The sequence below is a fragment of the Ictalurus furcatus genome, chromosome 9 (genome assembly GCF_023375685.1).
Source record: "Ictalurus furcatus strain D&B chromosome 9, Billie_1.0, whole genome shotgun sequence".
Classification (NCBI taxonomy): Eukaryota; Metazoa; Chordata; class Actinopteri; order Siluriformes; family Ictaluridae; genus Ictalurus; species Ictalurus furcatus.
In genome coordinates this window covers 16,942,189-16,965,909 of record NC_071263.1, presented here as the reverse complement: position 1 = coordinate 16,965,909, position 23,721 = coordinate 16,942,189, and the positions used below count along the sequence as shown (strand labels likewise).

The 23,721-nt window shown below is 40.7% G+C and overlaps 1 pseudogene; it reads right to left on the bottom strand.

Moving 5' to 3' along the window:
• Window positions 1-565: 565 nt before the first annotated feature.
• LOC128612563 (tonsoku-like protein) lies at window positions 566-19,658 on the bottom strand (annotated as a pseudogene).
• Window positions 19,659-23,721: the final 4,063 nt, after the last annotated feature.

Genomic DNA, 23,721 nt, shown 5'->3' with positions numbered 1-23,721 from the left:
TAATAAACAGTTCTTTATTCATTTTAAATTTTAAACCCTAAACTGTTTGTTCGTATTCATGTGTCAATATTTCACCTCTAGTGTGTGGCCCAGCCCGTTGTTTATTTTCCTGTATTTGGCCCTCACTAAAAAAAGTTTGGACACCCCTGCACTAGACAGTCAGCCATTCAGGAGCTGTATATTAGAGAGGACACAGCTAGGTGCAGATGTGGAATCTCCATCATGAGGAACAAAATGGAGAGATGAGAACCTTTAGGAAGTTTACTTGAAGGAAAGTACAGCTTCAGGCATGGTCTTTCTCTTAAAATAATAACTCTATTTGTAGATAACATGGCGTATGTGTGTGTGTGCGTGTGAACATGACTCATGTGTTGGGAGAGGTGCAAATGCTGAGTCATTCAACACACTGCATTCTCATATGGTTTGAACCGTACCACAGAACACAAATAGAAACTGACACCGTGTGGTACTGTATGGGTTGTTTACATGATAAAAAAATGTAGTTTTTGTTATGAAGTCCAGTTTGAGTCTGCTGTTTTCAAATCAGGTTAACTTGCAGCTGAATTAATATATCACTGGCACACATTCATATAGCTTTTTTTTATTTATAAGTACATTTGCTATACAGGATCCTCATCATTATTAATATAAATGCAAAAATGAATATCACTCTGCATCATGTGCAGCTCTGCTGAGCTCTTCTGTCAACTCACTGTCTATTTTTTCATGCTGAAATATTGCTTAAAGACAGGGCTGCTTTAGGAACAGAGGCTGCTTCTCATAAACAGTGGCACAAACACCGATACTGCTTCTGCAACACACATGTACATTCTGACTGACACTGAACACCAAATCACCAGATTTAAATACATCTTACACAAATATATTTGTACAGTAAAATAAGTGATCAAACATGAAGTGAGGGAAAAAAAAAGAGTGCATCAGACACAGGAAAACACCAGCATTGGTGCTGGCTCAGTTCAGTTCTCCAGCACAGCGTGACTGCACCAATGCTGCAGTGCTAGTTAGTGTGGAACAGGAGCAACACTAAGCAGGCACTTGGAGTTACGGGACAGGATACGGCCTGGCCAGCTCCGCCGCAGTATCTCCTGATCCAGCTTGTTAAGCCTTTGAGAGCACAGCCGCAGATCCTGAACGCGCTCGGCCAGGCTGTCCAAACCCACCGCGTCCCATGGCCCACACACCTGGCAACCTGACAGAGATCCATGCGCTGAGATATTTCATCAGACAGACACTCACAAATAGGGCAGCAACTAATGATTATTTTTATATTAAATTATTCAAGGATAGCTAAAACACAAAGAGGCATGGTAACTGTGCAAATTCTCTGTATTCAAGTCCATGCAGATGCTTCAAAACAAGGACTTTTCAAGCACCAAATTCCTGTTTTCAAAATAACATGATTTTTAATGTTTTCCTTCTGTTTTAGGAGTGTAATGTATGCAGTGATTTTGTTCTAATAAACATATTTGAAATCAACAATTCTCTCTCATATTCTATATGCACAAAACAGTTAATGCTATTTGAGTCTGTAAGGAGTCTTGAGTTCTTGAATGTTGTTCCAGATTTATACAAACTTTTCTAACAAAACAGGTTGTGAATCACAGCTTCTTTTTTTTTTTTGCTGGTGCAGACCACACCTTCAAATACGGAGAGTGATAGTGGAACTGTAATAAGGTAGAACTCAGAGAACTTGGGCTGGGGTTTTGGATGGCTGCTTCTTTGCACTAGACAGTCAGCCATTCAGGAGCTGTATATTAAAGAGGACACAGGGAGGTGCAGATGTGGAATCTCCATCATGAGGAACAAAATGGAGAGATGAGAACCTTTGGGAAGTTTACTTGAAGGAAAGTCCAGCTTCAGGCATGGTCTTTCTCTTAAAATTATAACTATATTTGTATATAACATGGCGTGTGTGTGTGTGTGCATGTGTGAACATGAGTCATGTGTTGGGAGAGTTGCACATTCAACACACAGCATTCTCATATGGTTTGAACCGTACCACAGATAGACACAAATAGAAACTGACACCGTGTGGCACTGTATGGGTTGTTTACATGAGAAAAAAAAGTGTAGTTTTTGTTATGAAGTCCAGTTTGAGTCTGCTGTTTTCAAATCAAGGATAGCTAAAACACAAAGAGGCATGGTAACTGTGCAAATTCTCCATATTCAAGTTCATGCAGATGCATCAAAACAAGGACTTTTCAAGCACCAAAATCCTGTTTTCAAAAACTTCAAGGGGTCATAACATGATTTTTAATGTTTTCCTTCTGTTTGGGTGTGTAATGTATCTGTTTGTGCATGTATGAGCGCTGCAAAGTCCAAAAGCTCATATTTTCCCCCAAAGGGATTTATTCTATCTAATAGAACACTGCTCCAGACCTGCCTGAAACGCATCGCTCCAAGTCATGATTTACTTCCGTAATTTCTGTGTTTTGGTATGAAAGCAAAACCTCTTTGTTTAGCCTTCTGAAAATGGACGAAATCAGTGTTTACCGTTTATTTATAATGCTGCTCCTGAGCAGTACAACCCAAACGTTTACTTGTGCACAGCACATTTTATGGAGGACAGCTTCCTGAACATGAACAAGGCAGGCTATACACGAAGGCTACTCCTGAAACGTGGGGCGGTTCCCACTTTGCTCAGACAATCTTGCGCTTCTGAATCAGAACCTGGAAGTGTGTTTGATTATTTTATGAAGTATCTGCTATTGACTGTCCAAATATGGAGTTTTGTGTTGTGGCTCAGGTGTAGACCTCTGCTAACGTGCTAGCTAAAGTTTGCTAAGTTGCCTCATTTTTTTAAGTGTTTGTTTGTATGTCGGTGGTCTGACAGAGATGTTGACTGTAACTGCTGTTGTGATTGTATCTTGAAACGGTTTATATCAATTGAATCACAAGAATCCTCACTTTCCTAAGATATACTGCATGAGTATCCATATACACACAGTAGCTGTGTACATAGCATAGACTGCTGTGTACATAGTATAGGCATCAGAATTGACATCGTATCTGAAAAGTAGGAGAGTTACAAAATAAAAATTTACCACTGTGAAATGTACTGCTCAAGCTGTGTTTGCAAACTTGTTTCCGCTTGATCATTGAGATATTCTGCATAATCAGGCTCAAACTGATACAGTAAAACCGAGGACATGTTGCTTAGGAGCTTAAAATTGCTTTAGAAGCCTTGGAGGCTAAAGCTAAAGCTAAGGGGCGTTACTTTTCTGACGCACTCATGAGGCTTTCGGCCAATCATAACGCAACGGGTCAGCTGGCCAATCGTAGCACTCTGTACTTTTCGGAAGGAGGAGCTTTGGTGAAATCGGAGCCTTTCAGGCAACCTGGGAATAGAGGTACTGCAATAATGTACATTATTTGACAAATGATGCATTTTTTGAACATTAAAGCATGTTAACCTATTTTATTACACCCAATAAACAAAAATAATTAACATTTAAAAATCATGATTATGACTCCTTTAACATGTTCACCAGACGATGCCTCATTTCCAGGATTTCCAACATTTTCCAGGAATCACAAATTATTTCATCATTCAGTCATGAAGTCTGGCCAGTATGTGTGAAGTGCAATGTGTCCTGGTGCCAGTACTGATTAGGGGGATAAATATATTACTAACTGTTATTCTGTTTCCCATAGAGCTATGCGTTTGCCTCTGATATGATTTAATGGACATGCACACATGGAAAAAAGGAAATCTTCTGTTATACTGGTGATGTTCCTAGTTTACATCTGCGTGGAGGCCTATGTTCAATTAAACAAATCTTGTCATCCTATCCATATTACATTACGGCTGCAAAAAACATGCATTTTAATAATCTGAAAAATTATTTAGTTATTATATCATGAAAAGTAAAAGGATATATCATCAATGATAATCCATGCGACTTAATGGACAAATAATAAATGGCTTAAATTTAGCTTACAAATAAGAATAGTTGTTATAAAGATCATTTAGCATTTTTGTTTGTTTGTTTGATTTCTCAAAAAGTTAATTATGCAAAACAAAACTGTGAGGATCAACATTTAACATCTTGCTGCTCTAATGAAATTTGATTCTATCTATTTAACAGTACTAAAAATCACATAGACAATGCCTCATCATTAATCTTAATGGGCCAAAATGTGCCATTATTAAACTGACATTTATTTGTTCATTTTCAGTAATTACTTTATCCTGGTTAGGTTTGTGACGGATCTGCAGCTTATCTAGAACACCGTTCACAAGGTGGGAGAATTCCTCCCAGATCAGATACCAGCCCACTGCAGGGGCACCATGCACATTCACATACTCATTTACACTTTACCACAGCCAGGCCACCTACTGGAATGTTTCTGGACAATGGGAACCAGAGAACCTGGAGGCCACTCAGCAAAAAACACAAGCAGACACAAGGCGAACAAGTAAACCTCCACACAGACAGTAACCTGGGCTCAAAATTGAACTGGTGACCCTGGTACCATGAGGCACCAACACTTTTTGCTATGACACCATGCCACCCACACTTGAACATGTTTCTGTTAAGTAAACAACAAATCAAATGTCAAAAAATAGTCCATATATAACAATGTACCAGACAATATAATGCTATCACAAAGACATATAAAAATCTCAGTTGACTAACCTTGAAGGTTAAGATAAGTCAACGGTTGTCGTGCTTCGCCAAGAGCACTGAGGAGGCTCTGAAGTCCAGCTGAAGTCACAGAGGGATTAGCTGACAGGTCCAGAGACACAAGGGATGGACAAAGAGCAAGACACCGTCAATGTCAACAGACAATTTCTGATTAATTGCAGTATATTCCTATACACAGAGAATCTTACAGTCACTGACAATCTGCACTTACTCACACTAGCTACCTGATTTTACACACTGAACCAGTCCCCAGAGGGAAAAACCAGAATCACTTTGAATAGAACTAGGAAAACGTCATGATACAGTCTCCTCCAAAAGTATTGGAACAGCAATGCCAATTCTATTGTTTTTTGCTGTACACTGAAGACATCTGGGTTTGAGCTCAAACGTTGTACAACCCCAACTGGGATACTGTGGGACACTACCAACATTTACTTTTCCAGCCTTTTGTTGACCCATCAGATTCAAAGTGACCTTATTTTTTTCTTCAAATGGTACATTTACTAAGTTTAAACATGTGATATGTTTTCTATGTTCTATTGTGAATAACATATGGGTTTATGAGATTTGCAAATCATATGAATATCAATATGAATGCATGTATAAGAATGAATATGAGTCAACAGACCAGAGTTTCAGCTTTCGTTTCCTCATATTTACATCCAGATGTGTTAAACAACTTAGAACATGGCACCTATTGTTTTAACTCATGCATTGTTTCGATCAAAAATATCTGAACACGTGACTGATGTTTCTTGCTGCCCAGGTGTGCCCTGTTAAACTGATTATTTAAAGAATTAATAGCTGAATGTCTTCTCTTGGTCTGAGCCCTAGGTTTCGACTTTGAATAATGCATTTTTTATTAAAAAGGATAAAACAAAATGAAGACCAGAGAGCTGTCTATGTTAGAAAAGCAAGTCATTTTGAAGCTGTGAAAAGATGAGAAACTCTATCAGAGGCATTGCAGAAGCATTGGGTATAGCCAATACAACAATTTGGAACGGCCTGAAAAGAAAGAAACAACTGGTGTACTAACAGCCAGACATGGAACAGGTCGTCCAAGGAAAACAACAGCAGCTGATGACAGAAATATTCTGAGATTTATGAAGAAAAACCCCCAAACCACAGTCAGTGACATCCCCAACAGTCTTCACAATGCAGGGGTAAAGGTACCACAATCTACCGTTCGAAGAAGACTTCACATGAAGAACTATAGAGGCCATACCACAAAATACAAACCACTCATGAGCAGTAAGCATCAGAAGTTCAGTTTAGAATTTGCAAAGAAATACAGAGGTGAGTCACAAAATTTCTGGTGAAAAGGCCAAAGTGTGGAGAAAGAATGTATCTGTTCATGATCCAAAACATAGAAGCTCATCAGTCAGGCATGGTGGAGGTAGTGTCATGGCTCAGGCTTGCATGACTGCTTCTGGAATGAGCTCACTAATCTTTATTGATGATGTAACTCACAACCGCAGAATGAATTCAGAAGTTTACAGAAACAATCTGTCTTCCAGTTTACAGAAATTTACATCATGCAGCCAGTGCAGCCAATGACCTAAAAAAGCACTGCCAACACAACAAAGGACTTCATCAGGGGCAAAAAGAGAAGTCAATCACCAGACCTTAACCCAGTTGAGCATGCATTTCGCCTTCTGGAGAAAAGACTGAAGGGAGAAATCCCCAAAACAAACCATAACTCAAAGAGTTTGGTGATATTAGTGGGTCACCGGCCAGATGCACTTATTGCAAGCAAGAGATATGCAACCAAATATTAAGTATTATTTAATTTAAGACTATTTGGTCCTACACTTTTGCTCACCTATAAATTAGGTGGCCTGTCACCAAAGGTGCCACATTTTAAGTTGCTTAAAATGTAAACAGAATTTGGCCTATAATTCTTTTGTTTTTGCTGTACACTGTCACCTGCCCTTCAAATCAAAAGATGAATATGAGATGATATATGAAAATTCCAGCCTAGTTCACAGAGTCCATTGCATTTCAGGGTAACAAAAAACACCTCAGCACAAATAAGAATGAATATAAGAGGTAGGCTTTGGGTAGAACACATAAGACTTCACCATGTGAAAGATCTGACACTTTGATCATTCAGGCCATTTGCAGCTAGGCCCAGATGTGCAAGTGAGCAGTCACCCTGAAATACGAACACACGCACGCACACACACGCACGCATGCACACACACACATGAGCACACATATGTGCACATGCATGCATGCTCACACAGACAGACACACACAGGTTACATTGGTTTGCACACAGCAAAGTAAAAACATTTCAGAAACATTTACTTAAATGTATTGAGAATAATTAAACCAATAAGATAAAACTAAATTTGACAAACTGACAACTAAATACATGAATAGAATGAAATGCAGTGCTGCATGACACAGACTGATGAAGGCATATTAATCAGTTTCCCACAACTGGTCACACTCACTGGGCCAGAAAGAAGCAAGATGCAGATCTAAATGTGTAAAGCCTGCTTTAACCACTACCTAACCTTAGTGTGCAAAGTTCTCAAGAACAGCTCATGCAAACATCACACACTGCCCACATTTCTGTTCTATCAGTGAGTGTCACCTACCTATATATCTAAAGCCTAAGGAAAATATGACTTCTAAGGAAATTACTTCCTTATGGTCAGTATTGTCTCTTTATAAAGCTGAACAATTACTTTATAAGATAGTCAATGTACAAGACTTTTTCAATAACACATTATCATATAAATGTGACCTTGGCCTCAAATGACACTTTTTTTTTGTAGAGGTCAGACTACATAATATTGCTTGCAATGGCCCAGATAAGCAACTAACATGACTGAATCGTGACAACAGTTTTGATTTAATGCTTAAACATTTATAATTCATGTATGATTATAAATAAAACAATTTGAAGTGGTTGTTTTGTTTCTTAGAGGAGCTTCACATTCTAAATGAATGTCTTTAAATATTTCGTTCCAATCGTGTCATCAGTTTGCTAATCAGACAAAATGTAATCAAAATTAAATTTCTATGCAAGTCTCTGGCATGATGATCTGCCGTCATCTAAATAAATTACATACAGTAAATGCTTCTACGGCATATATGTCCATGTTTTATTCCTTACATTTATCGTCTCTGTCACAGTAAAGTAGTAAAGTACGCAGTTTGGTCTGCTGAAACACTTTGCTGGGTTCACATCTGGCCAGTTGTTGAGCCCCGATACATAGCAACATACTATAATTTAAATTATACAAATATTTAAGTCAGCTCTCTGAATCTTTAAAGTAAAAAGTTACTACTTACTATGTTGAGGTTGATGTCATTGGCTCGTTTGTGACTTCCTGAATGAGTCACTGTTGTGCTCTTGGAGGAGTTTTGGAAGGTTGGCCACTTCTGGGAAGGTTCACTACTGTGCTGGGTTTTTCCATTTGGAGATAATGGCTCTCACTGTGGTTCTTTTTAAATAGCTTTGTAATTCTTCCCAGACTGATGTATTTCAATCACATTTTCACACAGGACCCATTGGTATTTGATAACTTTCTTGCTTCAATAAATAACATTATCATTTAAAAACTGTATTTTGTGTTTACTCAGGATGCTTTTATTTTATCTTAGATTTTGTTTTAATTTCTGAAACAATTAAGCATACTAAATTGTTTAAGATATACACAAAACATAAGAAATCGGGACCAGCAAATACTTCTTCACAGCGCTCTATATACACACACGTGTGTGTGTGTACTATGGGAGTAGATGTACCCGTGTTAGAAGTTTGGTGAGGGGGTCCAGAGCAGGCTGATCAGAGGGGCCTTTACATACAGCATTAAGCTCCAAGTGTGTGAGGTGGTGTAGTGGCAACGTCTTTAAAACCAACTCAAATCCTGTGGATCCCAATGCATTCTGGGACAGACACACTGACCGTAAGTGACCCGTACCTATAAAGCAAACAATGTCACAGAAGTGGTACATAAGGGAAGGTAAGACAATGTACTGTTTTGTTGTGTGCTTGTAGTTTTACAGAAGATTCATCAATCATCGTCAGTAACCGCTTTATTTTGGGCAGTGTCACAGTGCATCCTGAGCCTATCCCAGGAACACTAGGCATGAGGCAGGAATACACACAGGACAGCATGCTAGTACACACACCCATTCACACCTTGCCTCACTTGGGGTGAATTAGACTGGCTAAAACAGAGGAAACCCACATAGACATGAGGAAAAACAAGGCCGGTAGGTAAATTTGCATTTGCTGTCTAAGCTCTTAAACTTGGAACAGTCTTCCTCGTATACAATTCTATAATAATTTTTTTAATAATATATAATATAAAGTGTAATTTCCCCCCTATTATTGTTATTTTGAACTTGTTCCATAATCATACATGTATTTCAAGGCAACATTATTCAAATTTAAAGATTGTGCCTTAAATGATTAGGCTAAATAAAATATTCATGTCATCACCGCTGCTACTGCTGTCTGACATCCACCTGGAATGTGGGGCACATAATTCACTTGTACAGCTAAGAAAAACAGTTGTGATTTTGTATTTTTACTCTTCCCTCCGAAATTAATTTCTGAACAGCCATTGCGAGCACAAAAAAATTGCGACGAGTTGTCTCAGAGAGTGATTAGTTCATTTTTGTCCGCGCATGCGCTCTAGCATCCCCATAGGTTCTGTAACAGAAACAGAAATGATTAGTTCACGTCTCGAGTCATTCGTTCTTCTGGTAACCGCTGCATAGACAATGTACCATGCAGTACCGGAAATGGGATAAACGAACGACTCGAACCGTGAACTAATCATTTCTGTTTCCGGGGAACAGACGTGACAAATGTGACAAAAGAAAGAACTACTCGGATCGGGAGGTGAACTAACCGACTGCATAGCCTGAAGACCTAATGATAAACTATTACTTAATCATTTCTGTTTCTCATAATTTGGTCTTGACTGCATTAGCCTATAGTTTATTTTATAGTTTATTAAGTACTAGATGTGTTGGGGGAATTTAACATGTAATATTTTAATAATATTCTGCTGAAATGAACGAAGTGTCTTGAAAAAAGATTTGTTCATTTTGCTGAACGAGATTCAAAGATCCGAGTCGGTAAAATGATCCGGACTTCCCATCACTAATATATAGCGGTTTACGAAAACTACCTTTGCATGGCGATCTGCTGTGAATTCTGGATAGCGTGAAAATGTTGAGCAGTAGGGTACCAGACCTACAGGCCGTTCCATAGGATTAATTTTTCCAAGTTCATGCAGATCATATAAAACAAGGCTGTGGGTTGTAACGCTTACTTTTGATTAGCTGAAGGTTTTTTGGACTATTAGGTAAACATGATACAGTTATGCAGTTAGATTCCCAGTCTAAACTTCATGCTCTCTCTGTACGTAAGAAGAGGTAGAGCTTGTATTAAATATTAAATGGAAATATTAGCCTACAATATACCTCAGAGAAGCTAAATACGTCTCACCAGTATATTGTATGACAACATATGGAGGAGAAGCTAACTAAAAGTAGCGACGCTACTAACTTCACTACATTCAGGGGTATGACAGGAAATCCTCTACTTTAAAAATAGTAGTTTTCCCAGTAACGAGTTACTGTTTCAAACGTATAGCGATGTAGTGAGACCAAGCGTTGCGTTTTTTGTTTGTTTGTCTAATTATAACTCATCCTCCTTGCCCGCTTGCTTCCCAGGAATTAAGAGCCTCATGTAGCTCACTTGAACAGGAAGTGACCGTCTGATGGACAAGTAAAGCGACCAATCACAGTCTGTTACAGTGCATCCCGAAACTATTCACGGCGCTTCACTTTTTCCACATTTTATTATGTTACAGCCTTATTCCAAAATGGATTAAATTAATTATTTTCCTCAAAATTCTACAACCAGTACCCCATAATGACAACGTGCAATAAGTATTCCAGAAGCCAAACTTTATAGCACGTCAGTGGAAGACCTTTGGGGCTGATAAACCACAAGAATGTGCATGTCATGATAGTAGTAACAGCCATCATTTGTGCACTCCAACAAGCTTTAATAAAACATGCCCTTAAATTTAAACTCTGTTGTATTTTTGTAAGTATTTTTTTGGAGAATCAGAATATCACTGATTGTAACAATACTGCACTGGATCATCCTGCCCGAATGCACATCCAAGCAGCTCTCTCATTCTAATAAAGACCACTGTATCTTAAAAACACAGAAAGGCAACAGCAACTGAAAAGACATTTGCCTTCTAAAGTAATTTTATGTTACATATAAACTATTGTAAATTTTATTCAATTATTTAAACATTCAAAACTGGTGTAGCTTAGTCAGAGACTTAGTCTGAGCATGTCCTCAAGCACAGTCAGGGTCATAACTAGTTGACTGGAATTCCTTAAAAGTGTAGAATTATTAACTATGCATATTCTGAGCAAACTGACCTGATCTGATCTGATAACATCAGTACTGTCCTTAACATGCATCATCGTCGTTTCTGCCTAAACTTCATGGATGAGCCTGTTGAATTCTTTCCCCCCATTATTACACTCTACACTACTTTGTACATTTTTGCATGCATGTCAAAAAAACAATGTAGATAACACACTTTTTTAAAAAAAATTCTAGGACATGTATGAAGCATGTATTTCGGGGAAAACAAGATACTTTTTGATAAACCATTTTGTGGGTGAGTACTGATGAAATGTGGTTAGTGTACGTTGGAAAATGCTGATTCATTCTCGCAGTGGTTTCATTTTGATAAAAGTTGTGGTTAACAAGAACCACACTGAAGACTTTTTCTCAAGGCTACTACAATTACTAATATAAAAACAAATGTTATATTCTTAATGACATACAGATTTTTATTTGTAAGCTGTGATCTTGCACTCTCTGCATTTAAAGCTGTCATAGAGAAAACTGAAAATTCTAATTTGACCACTGATGTCACCAAGGTTTTTTCAAAATAATTACATCAGTTAAAACCCAGATGACTTCTTATTGAATATACACTGCAATAAATAGATTTTAAAAGATGCTATTAAAGCATGAATAATTGTGTGTGTGGGGGGGGGTCTATGAATTGAGATATAAAACAAAGTGTGTTTTGAGGACAGTGTTGATCAGTTCCTGACCAAAATTCTTTTTGTCACAACAAATTTATCATCATTAATAAGTTTAGATCTTATAAATTCTAATAACTGGCCTGACAATAAGTGATAAAGGGTCAGCTGTTTATGGGAAACCTCAAAATTTGAGCTCGAATATGGAATCTGTTCGGTTGGGTGTTTTACAAATGAACAGTATCATAAAGAGCTGTGGTCTTGTTTCTCACTGTAACTACAGCCCAGAAGTCACGTACTGCTTTTATCACAAGAGAAACAACACCATAGCTCTGTTTATGACACATATGTAAAACACCCAACTGAACACTGTCAGTCCATATTTGGATAAAATCTATTCATGCATACCAATGATACACCAGTACCAACATGATAGATCAGGCTGGTACGTCAAATCTGGCCCTTGAGGTCCACTGTCCTGCAGAGTTTACCTCCAACCCTAATCAAACACAGCTGAACAAGCTAATCAAGATCTTCAGGATTACTAGAAAATTACAGCCAGGTGAGTTTGGAGGTTGGAGCTAAACTCTGCAGATTTGAAGAACCCTGTGATAGATCATGCTTCACTGTTGTTAATATCAAATCTAGTAACATTTTAGACCTCACTGACAAGCATAAGTTATTGTATGTCAATCATAAAGCCAGCTTGGTTGCCTCTGCCAGCCAGCAGTTTCCGACTGCACAGCTGGTAAAATTATTATGGTGTCCCATACTTTCATCTGGACCAGTAGAAATGTTCCTGTCTTTTTTAGCATTCTGTATGATTAAATTGGTAATCTTTAAAAATGGTAAATCATGAAGACTGAATCATCATCATCATCATCATCGCCCAAGCCTAATCTGATGATACTAAAATGCTACTAATTATTTTTCTAGGTCATTAGGATTACCAATTTTGAAAAATAAAGCTAGTGACCCCTGTCATTTCTAATTGTAGAAATCTATATAAAATCACATAACCTTCCTAATAACATACAAGACTGGGAGGTGAAAATACTAGCAGCACTCAGAAAGAGTAAAAAGTACCGGAAAGGCATGTTGAGTCCTTCCCTCCAGTGCACTAGCTGCCTTCTTTATGCCTTCTCCTGTGATCTGATTGGCTGAGATACTATGAAGATGAAGGCGGGGCATGGTGGTTGCTGCAGAGATGAGCTCAGGGAGGAGGTCATCATTAAGACGGTTGCCGGAAAGGCTGAGCTCTGTGAAGCTGCTCTGGAGTTTGAGGGCACGCAGGAGGGGAGACAGACTTGCAGGAGCCAGACTAAGACCACAAACACACATGTAAGGAGAGCCGTCCTGCACCTCACATAGCCGCAACACTCTCCTATTCTCTTCTACAACAAGTACACACAAACAAAGGGAAGGGAATAAACAAACAAGCACAAAATGTTCTTGGCATAACCTCCAATTTAGACCAATTGTGCAGGAAAGATGATACTGAACTAGCAAGAAAGGCACTCACCCACGTCTAAACTCTTACAAGTTTTCTTACAGTATCTCACAAAAGTGAGTACACCCCTCACATTTTTGTAAATATTTTATTATATATTTTAATGTGACAACACTGAAGAAATGACACTTTGCTACAATGTAAAGTAGTAAGTGTACAGCTTGTATAACAGTGTAAATTTGCTGTCCCCTCAAAATAACTCAACACACAGCCATTAATGTCTAAACCACTTGCAACAAAAGTAGAAGACAGTAGGTCTTCTGTGGGATCTGACCAGACAGGCTAGCCTTTGCTCCTTGTGCATCAATGAGTCTTGGGCACAGATGACCCCATAATAATAATAATAATAATAATTATTATTATTATTAGTATTATAGTATTACCTTAATAATAGTCCAATTCTTCTTCTAACTAATTTGTATGCCTGAAATACCCTTAAAATCTACTTTAAACAGGAAGGAAAATATTGAAGTATAACTGTTTCAGATGTTGACCTTGTTGTGCCCTTAATATGTGACCTAAAATCGAATTAGTTCATCTGCTGTTTACAACGATAATTCCATATAAATTCTACAAACATTCAACCACTAGCACCAATGAGAATCTTGGACGGATGTACACACAACCCGAATAAAATAATGCCACCACCTCCTAGTGGCAGAGACATAAAAAGCAGCCATTACTTTTAAAGAACAATGGCTCATAACCTAATTAAATAGCCTATAGTAAACTTTCTACATACAGTACATATCAACTTATTATTGTGGATGGCAAACATAAGAATGTAGGCTCTAACCTACATTCCTACAATATCTCTAACGTATTAAGTAAGTATTATCATTCTCTGCCATTGTGTATTGAAAGTTGGTATTTTTTTAAAAATCAGAAACACATTCTTTCCCTAAATTTAGAATAAGTCTGAATGACTGAATTTCTCACACAGGGGATCAATAAAAGTACATCTTAACTAAAGTCCATATGAGCCATGACCAAAACATGCAAATGGCATACTAATGACTATGCACAACTAAGAAGACTATGCAAGACTATTAATAAATGACTATTTGTTAGCGAGGGTATTGATAATGGTGTTACAATGTCTCTAATTAGGGCCATTACCACAGGACGCCATACGCTTTGAGTAATACTCCAGTTACTATACATAATCCAGGGTTTCCATTGTGAGGACAAAATTATTGGTGAGAAAAAAAGACTATTGTGTGGATATGGTCTTAATTATATAAGGTTTCACAGAGCTTCCACTAGAGAGATTAGCTGACTAGTCACTGATTAGTTGGCAAGAGCTACTAGATAGTTTTTAAAATCTGTACTTTTTACCATAGCAATTTACAAAACGGTGTTTAACGTCAGAGAATGAGATAACAAGGGACTCTCTCACCACTGCCTGTGTGCTGTACTGCTGAGGAGGGCCATCAGCAGGGGTAATGATGGGACTGGGTGACCTGGTGACCTCTCTTCTGCCCACCATCACCATATCGGGCAGTTGGCTCATCTTCACTTGTCGAGCCTTGTTATTCTTTTTCAGAGACAGACTCCTGCCGGAGGATGACTGACCTGCATAAGAAATATAATTACAAAGCGCTTAGAGACACAACAACAAGCCTGAAAATATATCTCCGTTCCTTTATGGTCACACCACAGTTTCACATGTTTTGAGCAGATACATGCAGAATAAATCTGAAAAACTAAAGTTTCATTATTTCAAAAAGACCAGATGCACTTAGTGATAAGTAATTTTCATTAATAATATCATCACATTTGTTCCACACCTCTAGCAGACAACTCAAATGATCCAGATGCACGATTCTGATTTCTAGATGCCACACTGTCCCATTCTGAGACAACCCTCCGTTTCTTTTTTGGCTGAGCGCACCCCAAGTCATCTTCCAGCCAGTCGTCTTGCATATAATGCTCCTCGGGGACTAAAGCTGACACATGATTGGTTGACACCGCTGGTGTGCTGCTGAAGGCTGGTTCTGACAGGCTCTGAGAGAGAAGACGGGACTTTGCACTGCCCAGGTTTTGAATGGCCCTATGGTATTCCTCTCTGCCAGAGCGAGGCTGTGAGGACAACTCTGTCTCTCTACCACCAGGTGGAGCAGGGATATCCTGAGTGTCACACACTTCTTGTGGGGATCGAGAGACGTCTGGAAAGCGAAGTCTTGGCCGAACGGGGCGCAGTGGGCTGATGTCAGAGTCCGAGTGCTCAGAAGAGCTGCTCTCATTCTGCGAGAGTAAGTGGAGAAAAAGGAAGAAAAACGTACAAACACTAAAATTCCTGATCTTCTCTAATATGCGGCACAAACTGCTGAACCCAAAAACTCCCACCACCCACAACAGTACAAAACTCTCTCAACCATTAAAATTCCAACTGAATCAATAATAAACATTAAAAATAAAAGAAACCAGCAATGCACATGCTACAATGTGGCTTCAGAAAGAGCCCATATTAAATATAAAAGTAGCTGCCTATTAGTTAATGACAAAACAAAACCTATACTGGACAAGCTCGATACAAAGCAGAGGGCTGTTACCATTCCAACATTTTCCTATAACAGCACATCCTAGAGTTTTCTTTTTTATTCATCTTATAACACAGCTATTTACTAACCAGCACAATTTTTCAAGTTACATTTAATATTGTGCAATGTTGGCAAAACAAGTTAGACTCTCCCATGCTGAAATCATAAAGGGACAGCTTCACCTCTGATTGTTTCAATGCGCTGCTTCCATAAATGTTAATAAACATCTCCTTGACAGAAGAACTGTGCAAGTTGTAACCACAGAAATGATAAAATATTACAACAAGCACATTAATATAAAACTAGTATTTGCAGCTGGAACTACCATCAGAGCTGTGCTGTTACAGGAAATTAACAGATTCTGACCAATCAGAATTGAGAATAGACCAGCTGTAGTATAACACTGTATAATTTATGATGTTGCTGCCCCCTTCAGTCCACTAGGAGACCCAAGTTCCCAACATCTGTTTACGTAAACCTATATAACTTGAGTGCCAGTTCAATCTAATAGCTTGGGCACATACAATAAGTGCAAACAGGAACAATAGTTGCCTACTGAAACAATCAAAGACATTAATATCAGTGAAATCTCACCCCAAACAGAACATTCTCCTCAGTCCCCCTGGGTCGGTGGCAGGGGCCAGTGGATCGCCTTGGTCTGGGAGGAGTACTGGCCTCTGGAGGAGTATGTGCATTGAGCAAGGCATGCTGGGATATGGGGAAGGGCTCACTCTGTTGTAACAGTGTCTCTGAGCACTCAGCGTCAAACAGCTGACTGTCCTGCAGAGACTATGGAGTCACAGGTGCAGCTGCTGCTACAACACAGAGACAGAAAATGTCATTACTGATTGATAAAAAGCCTAATGTCTAATCTGACATGTACAAACAGAAGGCCAGTGCCATATAAAACAATTCATAGTTAGTTTTACATTTTTAACACCATGCCTACTGAAATGATTAGTACAATTATTACATTAATTATATTATTAATATGTGTATTATATGTATATGTGACATGTGTAAGATCTGTGAAAGAAATTTAGCACACTCTACTGAAGAAGGTAAAAACAAGTTTGCCAGCACAGTGACGCTCATGCCAAAATTACTGAAAGAAGTTAATGCTTACAATTGCAACTGGCTGTTTTAATTCAGTATCGTAAGGATCAATTTTCAGAAAATTTCTCTCTTGCATTATTATAAGTCCTTAACACTGTAAATGTGTTTCCTGAGACATAAATGAATCAAATCCCAATACATAAAGCCAAATTCTCTTAAATTACTGAACAACTTCTCACCTGCTCCAGCCAGAGCTCTCTTCAGGAGTTTCTCAGTTTCTAAACAATCCTGCCGTGTTTCCTGGTCCAGTTCACGACCATACATCTTTAGCCAATGTCGCAAGGTGTGCATAGGTTCGTCACCCTGACAGACACACAGAATACACACGTGAATATATCCATTAACACTGAAACAAAATCAAAGTCCAAAAGCTCTAAACATCAGATTGATCACACATAGTGTGTATATTGTGTGTGTGTGTGTATATATGTGTATATATGTGTGTGTATATATATATATATATATATATATATATATATATATATATATATATATATATATATATATATATACCCACACACTATATAAATAAGTAATACATTAAGCAGACCTAATCTATAATGTAGGTGCAGTCACTCTCTCCCCATCATATGACAGCTACCAACTGGGGAGGGTGAAGGCTAACGTGCTTCCTCTGAGACATGCAGCCAACCAACTGCATATATCCAAACTGTTGTACCTGCTGCATCAGAGGGCAGTGTGACATGGGAAAGACAGTATACCATTCCTCCCAACCCAAACAATTTTATCCAGGAGCTCCTGGTCAGGTTTAGCTGTAGCATTGTCGGGATTTGAAATAGCAATCTCCAGACAATAAGGTGAATGCCACTCAAGATTTGTGTGAATTATTATTATTTTTTTTTTAATGAATTCTTCAGCCATAGGTTTTTGGAAATCTCTGTACTTCCACCATTTCAGAAACAATGCTATTTTTTTAGAGGTAAAAATATGTGATTATATGTTACATAAATCAGCTTTGGTAACAAATTCAGTCATGACCCTTAATTGGAGAATGCCATATACAGATGTCACTGTGTATTTGTATTTATATCTGACCTTGTTATTGCAGACGTTTACTGAAGCCCCACTCAGCACCAGCAGCCGTGCTACCTCAAAGTGCTCACAACTCATGGCATCTTGCATGGGCGTTACCCCTTCACAGTAACCACCACCAGGATCATTTACGTTTGCCCCTTTGTCCACCAGCAAGGACACAATCCCTAAAAGGTACAAAGGAGGTACAAAGGAGATCAGTTGTCAAAACGAGAAATTTCTAAACTTGTAAAAAAAAAAAAAAAAAAAAAAAACAAGGTTAGCTACAGGTGAGGCTAACAGGAATGTATCTACCAGTTTATACAGAGGAGGTTACAATGAAAGAAAAAGACACAAGCATCTCAGTACCTAGATGGCCATGGTTGCAAGCTTCATGCAGTGGAGTCCAGCCACAGTGATCTCGAGGATTTAGTGGGTGGCCCTGTTGCGGAAAAAGAACAGGCAACAGACATAGTCGCATCATCAGAGCTGAACTGTTGGCTTTCAGTGATGAGTTCAACTCACCTGCTCTACTAGGTACTGGACCTGCTTCATGTTGCCCTCAATGCAGACTCGATTCAGTGCCGTTTCACCCTTCTCATTCCGGCGGTTCCACTGTGTGTGTTTACAGATACACCCAGACACACACACAAGAAAAAGTAAGAACCAGAACAGACACTTATAAAGAAATATTGAGAAAAACATAAAAGAATGATGAGACACAGACATAAGAATATGCAAATAATATGTAAAGCAGGTTTGAATAATCCGCACTTACCCTGCCAGTTTTCCTCCTGCCAGTCACAAGCTTACTGTAACCCTCCAGATCATCATCTGCACAGAAAACAACAAAGCATATTACATATCAGCTACACATTCATGGCTATTATAAATCATCTTTTTTGCTCTCTGTACCAGAATCTGAGTGCTGGATGTCACTGTCCAGAGGTTCACTATTCTGCAGCTCCTCTTCTTCCTCTTCTTCATCACTGTCCTCCAACCGGCAGCCCTCTGCCTCACACAGCTCCTGGAGACCTCTGTGGCATCAGCGCCTGCTGAGCTAGCACGCTTTTGCGCCTGCAACCATACCCTCAGAACACGTCTCTGCAGCCAAGAACATGAAACACACAACCAAAGAAAATACAGAGATTATTCCTGCACTAAAATGCTAACAATCAGTTTGAATGGAGTTCTTGGCGTTCTGTACACACGTGCGATGTATGAAAGTAGAACATGAAGGAGAGTGAGGAACCTGGAGTTTGCTTTGAGCTGCTCTCTCAGCACAATTCAGAGCAGCAGTGTAACTTTGGTCCACCTCCTCCATGCTCATGCCATACTCCTCCTGACAGCTCGCTATGTTCAGCCACGTTTCACACTCCTGCCACACACGCATGAAACATACAATGAGAACAAATCTGATGAATCCTTGTAGTCTTTTATCTATAAACAAGATAAAAGACCAGTGTATGTGTTTTGTGGTACCTCTTTGGGATTGCCTTCCCTCAGCTTCAGCTCGTGTCTGTAGTGCTCTAAAGCTTTGTTGTGCTGTCGCAGGTCAGAATAAGTGGCCGCCAGAGAGACATGGATAACAGCCAGCTCTCGAGCAGGCTTCCCCAACTCTTCAGCACATGACAGCTGGAAACATAGATGTGAAATAGAAATACTAAGGTATCTACTCAATACAATAAAACCATTTAAATAGTGTACAAATAAACAGCAAGAGCACTGCATTAAACAAATAGTTCAGCCACAGAAAATGGTTCGCCAGGAGATGGCAATTTTGCACACCGGTGAAGAGATGATAAAGGTGATTCACGTCCCAAATGGCTGCGGCTCAAACCACTGGAATGACATTGTATGTGACTACTAATTAAAGCTGTGACTGAAAAAAATGGGAACTTTCCAGCTGACACAGTGATTAATTATTGGTACTACATTATCTGTTGCAGAATTGCAGAACATCTTTTCAAGCATGGAAGATGTGTGGATGTTTCTGTCTCAGTACTGCTACCTTTCACTACTCAAAACAGTTTGAGACGCCTCTGCAACACTTCTAAATAAAACGTTTTTGTGCATTACTTTTATTCTTAGGCCCAGGTATAGGAGTAAATTTTCTGATTTCTAATAATTACTTGCCATTTAAGACCATTTTTATTACTCTGAGCAGCTATATACATACTGAGTCTGCTTCTTAAGGTTTTAACACTTATATTTAAAATGAATATACAATTAGATATACAAATCAGTCATTTGAATCACTTGTAAGGTACACCTTCAAGATTTGGGTGTTACGCCATAGTGAACTCGCAGCTGCAGCGCGAGACAAGAACTACACTTCCCAGCCGCACCTGCGCTCGAGTACGCCGGAGTACTGATTGCAAACACCTGTGCTTCGCCCAAGTTTATATAAGACCTCGTTAACAACAGCTCGGCACGAAGTAAACACTCAGTATCTTTAACGCTGTCGGTCTACCAAGCCGTTTGTTTACGTATCGGATTTCCATGGTTCACGGATTCTTTTCTTGTACCTGACCACGATTCTCTGGATTACCCCTTTTGGATTGTTTACGCTACATTAACTGGACAGTGTCAGTCGTGTGGAGAGTCGGTGGAGAGTCCCCTGTCTCATGTCCCTGTCACCATCCCGCCAGAATATCGTGACCTCAGTGAGGTGTTTAGCAAGGAAAGGGTATGTTGCTTATCACCACACAGGCCCTATGACTGCGCGATAGACCTCCTCCCCGGAGCTAGCCCACCACGGGGCCGAGTGTACCCACTCTCCCAAGCTGAACATCGGGCCATGGAGGAATACATTCAGGAGGCTCTCTAACAGGGGTATATCCGGCCGTCCACGTCTCCCGCATCCGCTGGGTTCTTTTTTGTAGAAAAGAAGGGAGGGGGTCTTCGACCATGCATCGATTATTGGGGTCTCAACCAGGTGACAGTGAAGTACCGTTATCCCCTGCCTCTAGTACCCGCAGCCCTGGAACAGCTAAGGTCCGCAACCTTTTTCACGAAATTAGACTTACGCAGTGCTTACAACCTGATCCGCGTCAGGGAGGGAGACGAGTGGAAGACAGCCTTTAGCACCACCTCAGGGTACTACAAGTACCTGGTCATGCCGTATGGGCTCACTAATGCTCCCTCAGTTTTCCAGAGCCTGATCAATGACATCCTGAGGGACATGCTAGGGCGGTGCGTCATCTCCTACATTGGTGACATCCTAGTGTATTCGACATCCTATGAAGAACATACCAGGCATGTCTGACAGGTGTTGCAGCGCCTGCTACAGCATCAGCTATACGTGAAGGCTGAGAAGTGCGAGTTCCACCAGCGCACCATCTGTTTCTTGGGGTATGTCATTAGTCCAGAAGGGGTCACCATGGAGAAACGCAAGGTTCAGCCGGTGGTGGAGTGGCCCACTCCCCGAACCATCAAGGAATTGCAACGTTTCCTTGGCTTCGCGAACTTTTATCGGCGATTCATCTGGGAATTCAGTAAAATAGCACAACCCCTGACGTCCCTCCTGCGGGGTAAGCCTCGGTGACTCCGTTGGGACCCTGATGCCCAGGGGTCTCTGGATAAGCTTAAGTGGGCATTCACTACCGCCCCCATCCTCCAACACCCGGATCCCTCACGACCGTTCGTCGTGGAGGTTGATGCGTCTGAGACGGGAGTGGGGGCCGCTACTGTCTCAGCGGTTCAGGGACAGACCCCGTGGCCTTCTTCTCATGAAAACTGTCGCCCGCTGAACGAAATTATGATGTGGGGAACCATGAACTCCTGGCCGTCAGGTTGGCCTTAGAGGAGTGGAGACACTGGTTGGAGGGGGCCGACCATCCGTTCATGATTTACACTGACCATAAAAATTTAGAGTACCTGAGAACCGCCAAGCTGCTCACGCCCCTCCAAGCACGCTAGTTTCTGTTCTTTTCCCGGTTCCAGTTCACTCTGTCATACAGGCCGGGAACAAAGAACTCGAAGGCCGATGCTCTGTCTCGAATTAACTCTCCTGAACGTCGAGCAAACCACGATGAGTATATCGTGCCCCCATCCAGTATTGTTGGCAGCATAGAGTGGGTTCTAGATCAAGCCTTAGCTCGCTTCCCCCGATCACAAGTTCCGGCAGCCTGTCCTCCCGGGAGACAATTCGTGCCCACGCGTTACCGTTTGGAACTTGTCACCTGGGCCCACACGACACTCGCGACAGGGCATCCGGGAGCTCGTCGCACTTACCAAATGCTGGCCAAGAAATATTGGTGGCCCCACATGTCCAGGAAGGTGCAGCGCGTCGTGTCCTCATGTTCCACCTGTGCTCAGTCGAAGGTGCCTGGTGAACAGGTCTGGGAATGCGCCCATCAGCAGTTGGTGCAGGCCTCCCGCATCGCCAAACAAAAGGCGGACAGGCGCCGCGGAAGTCACCCCAACTATCAACCCAGGGACAGGGTGTGGCTTTCCACAAGAGACCTGAAGTCGCCACTCCCAAGTAGGAAACTGAGACCCAAGTATCTCGGCCCCTTCCAGATCCTGAAGCAGATTAACGAGGTCACATACCGCCTGGACCTACCCAAGCACAGCCGCATCGCCCCGTCGTTCCATCTCTCTCTCCTCAAGCCGGTGACACCGGGTCCCTTGGCCACAGCGGTTCCAGAGGACTCTCCACCGGAACCACTAGAGATTGAGGGCCGCCCAGCCTACCACGTCCACGAGATCTTGGACTCCAGACTTAGAAGAGGAGGACTCGAGTATCTGGTATAGTGGGAGGGTTACGGCCCAGAGGAGCGGTGCTGGATCCCATACTGGGACGTTCTGGACGCACACTTGTGCGAGGACTTTCATGTTGCTCACCCAGAGCAATTGGGACCCCGAAGGAGAAGAAGACCTCGGAGGAGTTCGGCTCCTGGAGTGAGCCCTTTGGGGGGCAGGGGGGCTCTGTTACGCCACGGTGAACTCGCGGCTGCAGCGCCGACGAGAACTATACTTCCCAGCTCCACCTGTGCTCGAGTTCACCGGAGTACTGATTGCGAACACTGATGCTTCGCCCAAGGTTATATAAGACCTCGTTAACGACAGCTCGGTGTGAAGTAAATGTTCAGTATCTTCAACGCTGTTGTTCTACCAAGCCTTTTGTTTACATATTGGATTTCCATGGTTCACGGATTCTTTTCTTGTACCTGACCACGATTCTCTGGATTACCCCTTTTGGATTGTTTATCCTACGTTAACTGGACAGTGTCAGTCGTCACAGACTTCTCACGCCTGTGAATTCCGCGTCTCCCTGCTGCTGCTTCACCCGCGCTTGTCTCCTCGCAAGGTAACGTTACACTGGGGACCTTCTACCTGGTCTCATTGTTTCATAGAATGACACCTAACTATTTGCTGATGGTTTAATTCTGGCTTCAAGATGGCCATCGCCACCGTTTTCATGTATGCAGTGTATGTGTGTCCATTTTTTTAAATAAGCAGTGTGTCAGATTGAGAAACCACACACAAAAAACAGTATATATACGATTATTTAACAACTTGATATACAAGGTGTCCCAAAAGTCTCCATACATAGGGGAAATTAAAACTTTTTTTTTGCAAAATGTCTTCCAAAATTTTTCATACTTAGTTTATATTCTACTTTTTCATACTGACATCATTCTCATGGCTGGATCGGGAAGCTGTTGTGGACTTTAACAGGAAACATGGCGAGCATCATCACACACAACACTGCTGCCAAACTTATGAACAAATTTTTCTTTTTTTAAACTGGAAGTGTTGCAGACCAACTGAGAAGTGGACGTCCATG